The sequence below is a fragment of the Macaca nemestrina genome, chromosome 6 (genome assembly GCF_043159975.1).
Source record: "Macaca nemestrina isolate mMacNem1 chromosome 6, mMacNem.hap1, whole genome shotgun sequence".
In the NCBI taxonomy this organism is placed as follows: domain Eukaryota; kingdom Metazoa; phylum Chordata; class Mammalia; order Primates; family Cercopithecidae; genus Macaca; species Macaca nemestrina.
This window is the reverse complement of record NC_092130.1, coordinates 115796588-115812472: the sequence shown is the minus strand read 5'-3', so window position 1 is coordinate 115812472 and position 15885 is coordinate 115796588. Positions and strand designations below refer to the sequence as shown.

At 35.3% G+C, this 15885-nt stretch overlaps 1 protein-coding gene across 11 annotated transcripts in view; it reads right to left on the bottom strand.

Moving 5' to 3' along the window:
• Window positions 1-15885, bottom strand: part of LOC105499433 (phosphodiesterase 4D) — a 1582997-nt gene that overhangs the window by 719635 nt on the left and 847477 nt on the right. The gene's annotated exons all lie outside the window — the stretch shown is intronic.

The following is a 15885-nucleotide window of genomic DNA, read 5'->3' as shown; positions in this document are numbered from 1 at the left end:
AGTCAACTTTTATTTTATTGTACAGATTAAATCAAGGGGACATATTAATTTGTGATCAACTAATAAACCAACAAAGAACTTCTAAAAGCTGAAGGATTTTCTAATTTTACAGGGCACAAAGACCATTATATTTATTTTAAATCTCAAACTATGCTGTGTTTCGTAAGGAAATTAAAGGATATATAAGGCATATACACTTAGGTATACATGTATTTTTAGATTTTTTTTAAATTGATACATAATTGTACGTAGGGTTGTTTCAATACATACAACGCACAGTGATCCCATCAGATCAGGGTATTAGCATATGTTCTAACATTTTTCATTTCTTTGGGACTATTCGATATCCTCTAAGTATCTGAAAATATATAATATATTGTTTTTAACTATAGTCATACTATAGTGCTATAGAACACTATCATTTATTCCTATCTAGCTGTCATTTTGTATTCCTTAACAAATCTTTCTCTATCCTCCCTTCCCCCTACTGTTTTCAGCCTCCAGTAATCTCCGTTCTCCTTTTTACTTCCATGAGATCAACATTTTCTAGCTTACATTTTTTGAGTGAGAAAGCAGTAGAAAAGAAAATGTGGATGGCTTTAAAAGGAAAAAAAGGGAAAACACAGCCCTCTCTCCAAATACTCCAATCTTGTGAATTGGAAAAAAAAAAAAAAGTTTAAATCATTTTTTCAAATCAGTTGCTATCTATTTGTATATATAGCCACAGAAAACCATAGTTAAAGTATTATAATTCTAAGACATATGTACAGAAAGGCAAATGCTAGGGGGAACATATTAAAATGGCATATTAAACATATTAAAACATTTGCCTTTTAAACATATTAAAACATTTAAACATATTAAAAGGCAAATGCAAAATGACATTTTGCAGTCTTATACAGCGATTTAATTTATACGCCATCCGTATATCAGTGATCTGGACTCTCTTGATCCACCTAAAAAGCACACTACTTAGCATTTATCTAGTGTTTTCTAAGTAGACGTCTAATGTTCTTTTTAATTAATCATTCTATTAACTCTTGTCACACTAATAGAGACAGTAACCAACCTGAACCATCTGGGGCAGATGAGCAATGGAGATACACAGAAAGCTAAGTTGCACTGAAAATAATTTTTTGAGAAAGAACAATGGGAGTTGTCGAGTTCTCCAAATTATAGGTTATAAAGCTCAGTTAAATTACTTTTTTGTACAATATAGACAGAAATGACAAAATGGCAGTTCTACATGACTGTAAAACTCGAACTGACCAAACACTGACTTGGTAAGAGCAGAGTGTGTACTGATCTTATTATAATGATGTTTAGGAGAAGACTTGAAAATAGAAAGGGTTTCTGAATTAGCCCAGCACCAACCAAGTAATCCAGGGATCCAGATCGCTCCAATACCCAGTGAGTTGTCCCCTTTGGCCCCTCCTAGTTGTGACCCACCCAAGAGAAGTATTGTATTTCCCTAGTCTACATTGTTCCCACTTTGACACAGCCTATCATATACTTTTTTTGTAAGTTTATGATTATCTCCTCCATTAAATTTTTAATTCTTGGGGACCAAAAATCTCATTTCTCTTTGTATGTTCAAGTGCTATTAAGCACATAATAAGTACTGAACAAATGCTAAAGCAACAAATAAGTAATCCTATGATTACTTAAAACTGAGGTGCCTGCATAAATCAGCAAGGCACTAAAATGATAAATTCATCCTCTAAGAATTGTTCAAATACCTTAAACTCCGTCTCAAATGAGTAAAAAAAAAAAAAAAAAAGCGTCTTGGCTTGCTTTCAAGAAATAAGCAATGTTAAATCAAATTCTTGCTAGATTATTTTCATGGTAATAGTTTTTTACAACTTCTTATTGTAAAAGTAACAACATTATTTCAAAATTTAAAGTATAAATAAATATAAATACAAGGAGATAAAGAATATTTATAATCTTATTACTCAGAGTTGGTTTCATACTTTAGCTCATATACTTAAAAATGTGTAAAGAATTATATTATGTGTAGTTTTAGGACAAATTTCAATGCTAATATCTCTATCATTAAAAAAATATATGGAAGTACCACAAGTACCACAATTTAGTCTGTTTTAGTTTTTTGTTTGTTTTTGAGACGTAGTCTGGCTCTGTCGCCCAGGCTGGAGTGCAGTGGCGCCATTTCGGCTCACTGCAACTTCTACCTCTGGGGTTCAAGCACTTCTTCTGAGGCTCCTGAGTAGCTGGGATTATAGGCACCCACCACAGTGCCTGGCTACTTTTGTATTTTTAGTAGAGATGGAGTTTCACCATGTTGGCCAGACTGGTCTTAAATTTCTGACCTCAAGTGATCTGCCAGCTTTGGCCTCCGAAAGTGCTGGGATTACAGGTGTGAGCCACCGCACCCGGCCTGTTTTAAACACCAACTCTCCCTAGTCCTTGACTATTATTATCAACTCATTAACAGTCAAAACACATACAATAGTCTTTGCCTACTTCTTATTGCTTGAGGATAAATGTCTACAAGATGCATTGTTACATGCATATTTTGACACGGAGTGTTAAAATTACCATTGTAACTGTACACAATTTACAGTCTCTCAAGTAATATACGTGTGCCTGTTTCCTTACCCCTTTCCTACACTGAGCATTACTAATCTATTTCCAGTAAACTGTCAAATTAATCTCAGAGAAGACTTGGAGACAGGTTTATTCACATAGTTTATTTTCTCTCATGTAGCAAAAGGCAATAATAATAAAAGTCAATCTTTACTTTTAACTCATGATATTTATTACACAATCGGCCTCTCATAATAATCCTTATTTTTATAACTCTGCAACAGGGAAGGAACAATAAAATTTAATTCCAATATTGCTAAACCTAGGATAATTTTGTAGACTAGAGTGTCTAAGTGTCATAGTAACAATGGCTGAAAGGATGCTTTTCATACCGACTGAAATATATGGATTATCTTGGTATATTGATTACTTTTCTACTGTAAAAAACAAAACAAAACAAAACTCTTCTAAATTTATTTTACTTTATTAGTTTTGGCCACATGAGAAACAGCAAGAAATTCTACTGCCAGTCCTCCAAATAGGTAATCAGATATATCTGTGGTTATCTTCCCTCCATAAACAATTCCTAGTGATTTTGCTAACTATAATTCTGTAATATAAACCCTTTGAGTCTTACTCCTATAGACATCCCAGAATACATGCACTCTACACAAAGAGATAAATGACAGTTATCTTCTGTAATCAAGCTCCTGCCAACTTAAGTTGAGGTAAGTAGTGTATGAGAAAGATAACCTAACGGCAAGACTGGCAAGTCATTCTACTGTGTGTACTAAGTGCTTTCTCCACATCAAGTAACCAGATTTACAATTATTTAAATTATTATATGAAGACTTTCATGGAATAATGATTTACTATTTTGACTTGTAACAAGACTAAGTATAAGAACATCACTATTTATTCATGACTAATAATGTACATGTATGTAACTCACATAAAAATACTATTAAACATATTATTGCTTTACTTTATACAAAGACCCTAATGAAAAGTCTTATAATTAATTATATAAAGATAATTTTCTCTCAAGACATAAATATTATCAGGTTTCTCTATTTGCTGTATCTTTGAGGAAGCTATTAATATTTTAAGACCTAAACTTAACTCCAAATACAAAATATACTTTTACATTTGTGTTTCTAACTTAGCTTTACATAGCCTTTTAATCCATTTTTAAAGTTAGGATTGCTTAATTCCTTTTTGAAACAAAAAGCATAAGCAATACATAAATAATTAATGGCATTGCTTTTATACCCAATTTTTATTATCTACAATAAAGATGAGATCATGTACAAACAACCAGAAATCAAGAGCCACAAACCCACATATGCATTTGGAATTTACTCAGAATTATGTTTGAAAATACTCATGCACTAACATTTGCCCCGTTGTTTCCAGATTATCCTAAAGTTTGGTCCAAGATAAAGTTGTTCAGATTTTCTGATTTAGATCACAGCTATATACTCTAGGAAAACATGGATGCCTACCTCATTTGAGTCTTAAATGGGGCTAGGGATTTCTTATTATTAAGGAAAGGAAATTATTAGTTCATATTTTAAATACAGAAACAGAAAATATCATTCCAGATTAATTGATTCGACTCTAGGTGAAAATAAATTTATATATTAAAACAAATTAACTGATCCATATTTAAAATAAGTAACACCATCATATTGAAGTGAGTGGAAGTGGGTGTGAGAAGAGAACTAACCAAGTGAATTTTGAGTACAGAATTAGGCATATAAAACATAAATAATGCTAAAAGTCTACTTACTGAAATGCTTTTCTTTGCTTTACTTCTCTTTTTCCATAGAGGTGTGAGTGGGTAATTCTGAAACTAATTTCTGAAACTACATTCCACAGGTAAGAAAATCCTATCCAATATCTAATATATTGTGAATAATGGGAGCCAGGCTTCTCACTGTAACTTCTCATAGAGTTACAGATATGAAAATGGAGAAGAATAGAATGAGCACTGCAATGATGGATTATCATTGTGAAATCCTAGGTTTAATATATACAAATATCTGAAAATACCCATGGATATAGGTAGGTGTGGGTATGTATATATACGCACACATTTATATATGAGTATGTACTTACATACACTTTTTCCCTAGATCTGTCTACTAAAAGGACCTAGAAGCAAAAGCACACCCACTCTCCAAATTTTGATTTCTAAAAACCATTCTTTACTGAAAGGCACCAGAGAGCCCTAGAAAAGTAGCTGATTCCAAGGCTTGGAGAAAAAAACAAGAGTCTCATATCTAAAGCCAGAAAGTAAAAAAGTATTCAAAGAATAACAGTAACATGTTAAAATGACAAAGGAGTCAACTAGAAGTACCTTGTACTGTCCAAATCCAGGACAGTATGAGGATTAAAATAATGATATTAACTAACAATATTAAAGGATAACAACCTGCTAAATAAAGAATTCATGACTCCACACAGAAACAAACAAGAAGAGACATTTTTATGCATAATAGAAAGCCAACTAATAAAAGAAGAAGAAATGATGAAATTACAAAATTTCCCCTTAGCAAACCACTATTGTTTGAATGTTTCCCCCAAAGTTCACGTCTTGGAAGCTTAGTCCAAAATGCAACAGTGTTAAGAGCTGGGACATTTAAGAGATGATTAGATCATGAGAGCATTCCCTTCATGAATTGATTACTTTATCAGTTATCATAGGAGTAGGTTCCTTATAAAAGAATGAGTTTGGGCCAGGCGCAGTGGCTCACGCCTGTAATCCTAGCCCTTTGGGAGGCCGAGGCAGGTGGATCACGAGGTCAGGAGATCAAGACCATCGTGGCTAACACGGTGAAACCCCATCTCTACTAAACAAAATACAAAAAAATTAGCTGGGCGTGGTGACGAGTGCCTGTAGTCTCAGCTACTCAGGAAACTGAGGCAGTAGAATGGCAAACCCGGGAGGTGAAGGTTGCGGTGAGCCGAGGTGGAGCCACTGCACTCCAGCCTGAGTGACAGAGCGAGACTCCGTCTCAAAAAAAAAAAAAAAAAAAAAAAAAAAAAAAAAGAGTTTGGCCCCCTTCTCCCTATTTCTTGCCCATGTGATACTTTTCGTAATGTTATGATGCAGCAGGAAAAAGGACTGCACCAGATGTAGCCCCTTGATCCTGAACTTGCCAGCCTCCAGAACCATGATCCAGATAAATTCTATTCATTATAAATTACCCAGTCTGTGGTATTCTGTTATAGCAGCATGAAACCAATGAAAACAGCAACCATAATAATAACACAAGTAACTGATTTAGACAGGAATCATCAACGGATTCCAAAGCTATTGGGTAAGAAATTGAGGAATAACAGCATATTTACACGGTCTCATATTATCACTGTACAAAATGCTTTTTAATCACAAAGGATGAAAATAGAAACTTTACAGTGGAGAAATCTGGTAGACACCACTTTAACCAAATGATCAAAGCTAAAACTGTCAGTAATGGTACTAAACAACAGCATCTACCTCTGGATATAAGGACTTAGCATCACTACTGTGATATTCCTGCCCAAGTTGTATGACCAGACTATCATCCCCAGGAAACACAAAATAAACTCAAATTGAAAGATAGCTTATGCTTTAGACTGAATGTTTGCGTTACCTCCAAATTTGTATGTTGAAACCTAATCAGCAATATGATGGTATTTACGGGTGTGGCCTTTTGGAAGTGATAAGATTATGAGGACAGAGCCCTCATGAATGGGATTAATGCCCTTATAAAACAGACCCCAGAGAACTCTCACTTCCTTTCTGCCATGTAAAAACACAGCAAGGAGACAGCTATTTATGAGCTAGAAAGCTGATACTCACCAGACAGAAAATCTGCTGTCTGGTGAGTATCAGCTCACCAGATCATGGGACTCCTCAACCTCCAGAACCGTGAGAAATAAATTTCTGTTGTTTATAAACCATGCAGATTATGATAGTTTGTTATAGCAGCCCAAACAAATCAAGAGAGTGTACAAAACAACTGGCATGTAATTCTTCAAAAATGTAAATGTCATGAAATAGTCTTTGATGAAGATTCAGAAACTGCTCCAGTTTAAAAGATATTAAAGAGACATGACAATTGATTGCAAAGCATGATTTTGTAATTTCATTGGCTATATAGAACATCATTGGGACAATTATTGAAATTTAGAATAAAGTCTGTAGATTAGATAAAAACATTTTATCTGTGTTAATTTGCTAATTTTAACCAATGAACTGTACCTATGTGTGGTAACTACATGATTTTAGGAATTATTTAAGTATTTAGAAGCAAAGGGGTATCATGTCTGCAACTTGCACTTAATGTGTATCAATAAGCAAACGTGTGTATGGGTAGATGGATACATAGATGATTAGATAGATAGAAAGGTAGACATGAGAGACAGAGAGACTGAATAAAGTAAATGTAGTAAAATGTTAACATTTGGGGGATATTGGTGAAGGGTATCTGAGAATTCTTTGTGCTATTCTTGCTACTTTACAGTAAATCTGAAATTACATCAAATTAAAAATCAAAATCAATATAATATATTAACTTTCGGGCGTATAGATATTTAAAGTTAGAATTGTCAAGTGACATTCTGGTGAATGCTTCAACTAATTACAACTAGTTTCCAAACATTATAAAGCACACTCAGCATGAAATCCTGATTTTTGATACCTTACATATTTTGAAGACAACTAGATTTTTCAGTTATGTCTTTATAACCACACTGTACAGAAAGTAAATGTATATTGAGCAGAAAATAGTTATTCATGACAAATCTTACACCTGAGATCAAGAGTCTGCTAAATCGTCCCATTACATTTTGGTCTTATGTCCTATATTTTTATCTTATTTTATCAAAATGTGATTTTCTTCATTGTAATTTATTTATTAGTAGTTTTTAGATATAGACAACATATTTAAATATATAGTATCACCATTTTTTCTGTTTGGTAGAATCACACCATTTTAGTATGCCATACAGAATTATATACATCACTATTTTTGTCATTCAGCCTGGCCCACATGACTCTGAGATGTTCGGAATTGGATTGGCCTCATAGAGAATAAAGTCTAAGCTACTTGCCAAGACCAGATGCCCCATATAATCTGGCTTTAGGCCAATTTTGCAGATTTCTCTTTGATGGTAATCCCATAAATTCCCTATGACATGCAAGGCTCTCCGTACTACAAATCTTTTCTATGCTCCTTCATATAACCATGAACTTCAAAATGTTGCCTATTCAACCGTCAACTCCTAAGGAGCTGGCCATCCTCCAAGACAAAGCTCAATGTCAAGTCCCACTTTAAATCCTCCACCCTCCCTGAGCACTGCCTTCCCTTCTTTCCCAAAAGGTTATTCTTCCTTCTTCTGTCTCCTCATATCTTTTGCTCGTACTTCTAACACTTCTATGTTATGTTATATTTTAGTTAATGTATTTTACAGTATTATCTTTTCCATTAGACTGTCATGTTTTGCCATTTTTTTTCTGATCCTCTCCCCTACAGAGCATAGAAAGGTGTCTAGCACAAATGCAGCTCTCAATACCAGTTTTTTAAATAAATGGATAACAAAAACAATAAATACCATAGGAAAATACAAGAACTTTTAAAGTCCAAAAGAGAATGGTAATTATTAGCCACTAGGTTGTACAGAGTAACCTTCATGAAAGAAGTGGTAACTGATTTGGGCATGAAGAATGAGTAAGATGTGGAGAGAGAAGGAATTGTAACAGAATCGGAAAGAACCAAGATCTAGGAGCCTCTGTACAGGGGCCATAAGGATGTGCTGCAGACCTCCAACTATAGGAACTATAATCAGTGAAGGGCCCCAACTGATGCCTCTGAAATTCACTGCAGCATCTGAGCTAAGGCCTTACCTCCCATGCCCTGCTTCTTGATACTGACTGAGCACAGAGGGCATATTGTGGCAGACACATTCCTGGGAAACATAGGATTCCTCTGATGGCTGATTTTGGCTTGAGGACTCCCATATGCCTTTGGCTAGCCCAATTTAGGATGCTCTCACCAATTCTCTCTCCCTTCTTTTCTCAGAGTCAAACTTGGATCATGCTTTGACATTTCCCTTAGTTTTAACTGACTCCCTCCTTATATTCTTCTACAAGGGCATTTCCTAAAATTCTTGCATTTCTAATCCCATTTTGGCATGGGCTTCTTGGAAGACTCAGACTGACACACAGAGTATAGAGTATATATGGAGTAATTAGGGAATTAAAGCTGATGAAGCAAATTGAGACTTTGTTATTGAGAACAACATGCCAATTCAATACATTGTGCCAAGGCAGGATAAATCTTTATTTCCTAATATGAACATAACTGTCTATGTAGTTTTCAGAGTTCACAAGTGGCAAGGAATTTATAACTTCCTTTTGTGAATTATTTCATAGTTTAATCATCTTTCACAGCTCACTTAGGTCTTTACTAAATCCTTTGTGATTTAAGATCATTTCTTCCAGTTCAGTCTTCTGTGGTGATAGACTACAGCCAACTTTAGACATACTAAATTAACTACATCAACTCTTAGTCATAACAGGAATTCCTTCTACAATATTATGCACACGTGGTCTTGCAGGGCCATTTGTCACTTTTTCTATTTGATAAAAAACTATTTTTCATTAAAATAATCTAATCATGGAATATCTGTTAGGCACTGAAAAAATTTTTCCTGTTTGAAGGCAGGAAAACAAAGATTTGTATGTTTACTTCAGAGGATTTTATGATTTCTAATGGGAAGTAAACAATTGTTTTTCTTTTCTCAAGTCTTTCAACTACTCTGCCTTCTATTGACAGAGTAAGAAATTCAATCTTCAATTATTTAAACTTAACATTTTATCCAATTAAAAATAACAGATTTTTTTTTTCTGCCAAAGATTTGAAACAGAGATAGAAAGCATGTGTGGGAAATTCTGTTATCTTTCCAGATCTCTGCTTGAATAAAATAAAGGCATTTGTCTGACCACGATAAGCACATTGTCTGATCCAGATCCTCCAAGTATGCAAATCAACAGGAAAAGTTCCAACAGCAAGACTTACCCATCTGCATAGAGTTTCAAAAATGGTGACGTACTTACCTAAAATAGAAAGAGAGATGACATTAGTGACATTCATCGCAGCTTAGACACACAGTGAAAAACACATTCTAGAAGGCAGTTAGAGCATCTGTTCCCCTCACCATTGCCAAGACCCAGTTTTAAGGCTTTTGTTTATGACACAACAGTCCAGATGGTGGTGTCTCTCACTGTCCAAGTTTACTCTGAGTACACTTCATAGGTATTTGCTCAATAAATACTGAAAAAGATTATAACAATCAAGTAAGCAAGAACTATTATTTAATAACAACAGCAGATTTAACATCTATTGAGGGCTTACTTGCCTGCCAAGTCCAGTGCAATATGCTGTGTGTATTCTCCCATTTACTATTTAGATAGTGGACATGAGGTAAGTACTATTATTATCCCTATTGTAAAGATGAAGTAAATGAGCTTAGGGAAGTTCATTAACTTGCCTAAAGTCACTCACACAACTAGAAAGTGTTGGAGCTGAAGTTTTCATAGGCTCTCAGATTCTAGAGCCCACTTTCACAATCTTTATGCTACACTGTCAAAACCCATTGGGAAAGACACACACACACACATATATATACACTAATCATTAGTGTGTATATATATGTGTGTATACATATGTATATAATTAGTAGTACTTTGTTAAATAATACATTCTAAAAATAGAAATGATCACAATGTTAGAACCTGGAAAAATGAACAATGCTTAGTACACAGCAGCTGTTCAATAATATCTGTTGAGTGAATGAAAGAATAAGCAAAGAAATGTCATTGATATTTAATAAATATACACGGGTTATATCTCAACACAACAAATATTTACCCAGAGAGCACTCTACCGTACAGCTTATTTCTTTCTTCCTACAGATGACTATGTACCACTATATGCTGATTATTTGAAGGTAAGAACTGAATGCTCTTAAGTGAGAAAGATGATCGATCGATCTAGACCAAATGACCCGAGGAGTTACCAAGGAGAGGATGGAGTTGTCAAATCTTCAAATGGCATGTTACTCAACACATAAAATCCTTCTGTAATTGAAGAAGCAATTAACACCATTTAATAGTTAAATTTTCTTCAGCTTTTTGGTTACTCTTTTTGGTAGAGATTCTGATTAGCAACAAAACATTAAAGAAAGAAGTAGCTAAGAGAGAAATAGAAACAGGAGACTGCATATCTGAAAGAATGCTGTAAATTGAAAAACAAGAGAAATACCCAGCACCTTAAATTCATAAAGAGATAATCATCAAGTTATCTCATGTTTTGACATTAATAACATATCCAATGAATCAATTTTTAAAATAATTATAACACCCTAAAAGAAAACTACCCTCCAGTAGAACGCCACAAAGATACTCCTCAAGAAGAGCAACTCCAAGATATATAATTGTCAGATTCATCAAAGTTGAAATGAAGGAAAAAATGTTAAGGGCAGCTAGAGAGAAAGGTCAGGTTACCCACAAAGGGAAGCCCATGAGACTAACAGCAGATCTCTCAGCAGAAACTCTCCGAGCCAGAAGAGAGTGGGGGCCAATATTCAACATTCTTAAAGAAAAGAATTTTCAATCCAGAATTTCCTATCCAGCCAAACTAAGCTTCATAAGTGAAGGAGAAATAAAATCCTTTACAGGCAAACAAATGGTGAGAGATTTTGTCACCACTTGGCCTGCCTTACAAGAGCACTAAACATGGAAAGCACTAAACATGGAAGGAAGCACTAAACATGGAAAGGGACAACTGGTATGAGCCACTGCAAAAACATGCCAAATTGTAAAGACCATCAATGCTAGGAAGAAACTGCATCAACTAACGAGCAAAATAACCAGCTAACATCATAATGACAGGATCAAATTGACACATAACAATATTAACTTTAAATATAAATGGGCTAAATGTTCCAATTAAAAGACACAGACTGGCAAATTGGGTAGAGTCAAGACCCATGAGTGTGCTGTATTCAGGAGACCCATCTCACGTGCAGAGACACAAATAGGCTCAAAATAAAGGGATCAAGAAAGATCTACCAAGCAAATAGAAAACAAACAAACAAACAAAAAAGCAGGGGTTGCAATATTAGTCTCTGGTTTAGACTTTAAACCAACAAAGATCAAAAGAGACAAAGAAGGCCATTACATAATGGTAAAGGGATCAATTCAACAAGAAGAGCTAACTATCCTAAATATGTATGTGTCCAATACAGGAGCACCCAGATTCATAAAGCAAGCCCTTAGAGACCTACAAAGAGACTTAGACTCCCACACAGTAATAATAGGAGACTTTAACACCCCATTGTCAACATTAGACAAATCAACGAGACAGAAAGTTAACAAGGATATCCAGGAATTGAACTCAGCTCTGCACCAAGTCAACCTAACAGACATCTACAGAACTCTCCACCCCAAATCACAGAATATACATTATTCTCAGCACCACATCACACTTATTCCAAAACTGACCATATAGTTGGAAGTAAAGCACTCGTAAGCAAATGTAAAAGAACAGAAATTATAACAAACTGTCTCTCAGATCACAGTGCAATCAAACTAGAACTCAGGATTAAGAAACTCACTCAAAACTGCACAACTACATGGAAACTGAACAATCTGCTCCTGAATGACTACTGGGTACATAACGAAATGAAGGCAAAATAAAGATGTTCTTTGAAACCAATGAGAACAAAGACATAACATACCAGAATCTCTGGGACACATTTAAAGCAGTGTGTAGAGGGAAATTTATAGCACTAAATGCCCACAAGAGAAAGCTGGAAAGATCTAAAATTGACACCCTAACATCACAATTAAAAGAACTACAGAAGCAAAAGCAAACTCATTCAAGAGCTAGCAGAAGGCAAGAAATAACTAAGATCAGAGCAGAACGGAAGGAGACAGAGACACAAAAAAACCTCCAAAAAATCAATGAATCCAGGAGCTGGCTTTTTGAAAAGATCAACAAAATTGATAGACCACTAGCAAGACTAATAAAGAAGAAAACAGAGAAGAATCAATAGATGCAATAACAAATGATAAAGGGGATATCACCACCAACCCCACAGAAATACAAACTATCATCAGAGAATACTATAAACACCTCTACACAAATAAACTAGAAAATCTAGAAGAAATGGATAAATTCCTGGACACACACACCCTCCCAAGACTAAACCAGGAAGAAGTTGAATCCCTCAATAGACTAATAACAGGTTCTGAAATTGAGGTAATAATTAATAGCCTACCAATCAAAAAAAGATGGATTCACAGCCAAATTCTACCAGAGGTATAAAGAGGAGCTGGTACCATTCCTTCTGAAAATATTCCAATCAACAAAAAAAGAAGGAATCCTCCATAACTCATTTTATGAGGCCAGCATTATCCTGATACCAAAGCCTGGCAGAGACACAACAACAAAAGAGAGAATTTTAGACCAATATCCCTGATGAACATCGATGCAAAAATCCTCAATAAAATACTGGCAAACCAAATCCAGCAGCACATCAAAAAGCTTATCCACCACAATCAAGTTGGCTTCATCCCTGGGATTCAAGGCTGGTTCAACATATGCAAATCAATAAACATAATCCAGTATATAAACAGAACCAATGACAAAAACCACATGATTATCTCAATAGATGCAGAAAAGGCCTTCAACAAAATTCAGCAACCCTTCACGCTAAAAACTCTCAATAAACTAAGTATTGATGGGATGTATATCAAAATAATAAGAGCTATTTATGACAAACCCACAGCCAATATCATACTGAATGGGAAAAAACTGGAAGCATTCCCTTTGAAAACTGGCACAAGACAGGGATGCCCTCTTCCACCACTCCTATTCAACATAGTGTTGGAAGTTCTGGCCAGGGCTATCAGGCAGGAGAAAGAAATAAAGGGTATTCAATTAGGAAAAGAGGAAGTCAAATTGTCCCTGTTTGCAGATGACATGACTGTATATTTAGAAAACCACATTGTCTCAGCCCAAAATCTCCTTAAGCTGATAAGCAACTTCTGCAAAGTCTCAGGATAAAAAAATCAATGTGCAAAAATCACAAGCATTTCTATACACCAATAGCAGACAAACAGAGAGCCAAATCATGAGTGAACTCCCATTCACAATTACTTCAAAGAGAATAAAATACGTAGGAATCCAACTTACAAGGGATGTGAAGGACCTCTTCCAGGAGAACTACAAACCACTGCTCAATGAAATAAAAGAAGACACAAACAAATGTAAGAACATTCCATGTTCATGGATAGGTAGAATCAATATCGTGAAAATGGCCATACTGCCCAAGGTAATTTATAGATTCAATGCCATCCCCATCAAGCTGTCAATGACTTTCTTCATAGAATTTGAAAAAACTACTTTAAAGTTCATACAGTACCAAAAAAGAGCCTGCATTGCCAAGACAATCCTAAGCCAAAAGAACAAAGCTGGAGGCATCACGCTACCTGACTTCAATCTATACTACAAGGCTACAGTAACCAAAACAGCATGGTACCGGTACCAAAATAGAGATATAGACGAATGGAACAGAACAGAGCCCTCAGAAATAATACTACACATCTATAACCATCTGATCTTTGACAAGTCTGACAAAAACAAGAAATGGGCAAAGGATTCCCTATTTAATAACTGATGCTGGGAAAACTGGCTAGCCATATGTAGAAAGCTGAAACTGGATCCCTTCCTTACACCTTATACAAAAATTAATTCAAGATGCATTAAAGACTTAAATGTTAGACCTAAAACCATAAAAACCCTAGAAGAAAACCTAGGCAGTACCATTCAGGACATAGGCATGGGCAAGGACTTCATGTCTAAAACACCAAAAGCAATGGCAACAAAAGCCAAAATTGACAAATGGGATCTAATTAAACTAAGGAGCTTCTGTATAGCAAAATAAACTACCATCAGAGTGAACAGGCAACCTACGGAATGGGAGAAAATTTTACAATCTGCCCATTTGACAAAGGGCTAATGTCCAGAATCTACAAAGAACTTAAACCAATTTACAAGAAAAAATCAAACAACCCTATCAAAAAGTGGGCAAAGGATATGAACAGACATTTCTCAAAAGAAGACATTCATACAGCCAACAGACACATGAAAAAATGCTCATCATCACTGGCCATCAGAGAAATGCAAATCAAAACCACAATGAGATACCATCTCACACCAGTTAGAATGGCAATCATTAAAAAGTCAGGAAGCAACAGATGCTGGAGAGGATGTGGAGAAAGAGGAACACTTTTACACTGTTGGTGGGATTGTAAACTAGTTCAACCATTGTGGAAGACAGTGTGGCAATTCCTCAAGGATCTGGAACTAGAAATATCATTTGACCCAGCCATCCCATTACTGGGTATATACCCAAAGGATTATAAATTATGCTGCTATAAAGACACATGCACACATATGTTTATTGCAGCACTATTCACAATAGCAAAGACTTGACCAACCCAAATGTCCATCAATAACAGACTGGATTAAGAAAATGTGGCACATATACACCATGGAATACCACACAGTCATAAAAAGGGATGAGTTCATGTCCTTTGCAGGGACATGGATGAAGCTGGAAACCATCATTTTGAGCAAACTATCGCAAGGACAGAAAATCAAACACCGCACGTTCTCAATCCTAGGTAGGAACTGAACAATGAGAACACTTGGACACAGGGTGGGGAACATCACACACCAGGGTCTGTTGTGGGGTTGGGGGAGCAGGGAGGGATAGCATTAGGAGTACCTACTGTAAATGATGAGTTAATGGGTGCAGCACACCAACATGGCACATGTATACATATGTAACAAGTCTGCACGTTGTGCACATGACATGTACCAAAGAACTTAAAGTATAATTAAAAAAAATGGGAAAAGAGACAGAGACAAACTACTTTAAGATGGTCTAGCCATGATGCGCAAAAAATAAACTTAATAATATAATAATAAAAGTTGTATGTGATACTTTCCTTTCATTCAGTAAATATTATTTTATATAGGAAGTTTATTTTATAACACATGTCAAGTCATAGAGGTGAGATAGGAAGGAGGCACATTTATGGCCTTATTAAGCCATATGAGGGATAAGTTTAGAAAACAAAACAACCTGGGCAAGATATAAATTGGCTATAAGTAGGTCATATATATTTATGTTTCTTGTTAAAATATATATGATAGAAAGAATTCATAGGTTTCATCCTCTGGCTTAAGATTGTGATATTACCTATTCATGTAG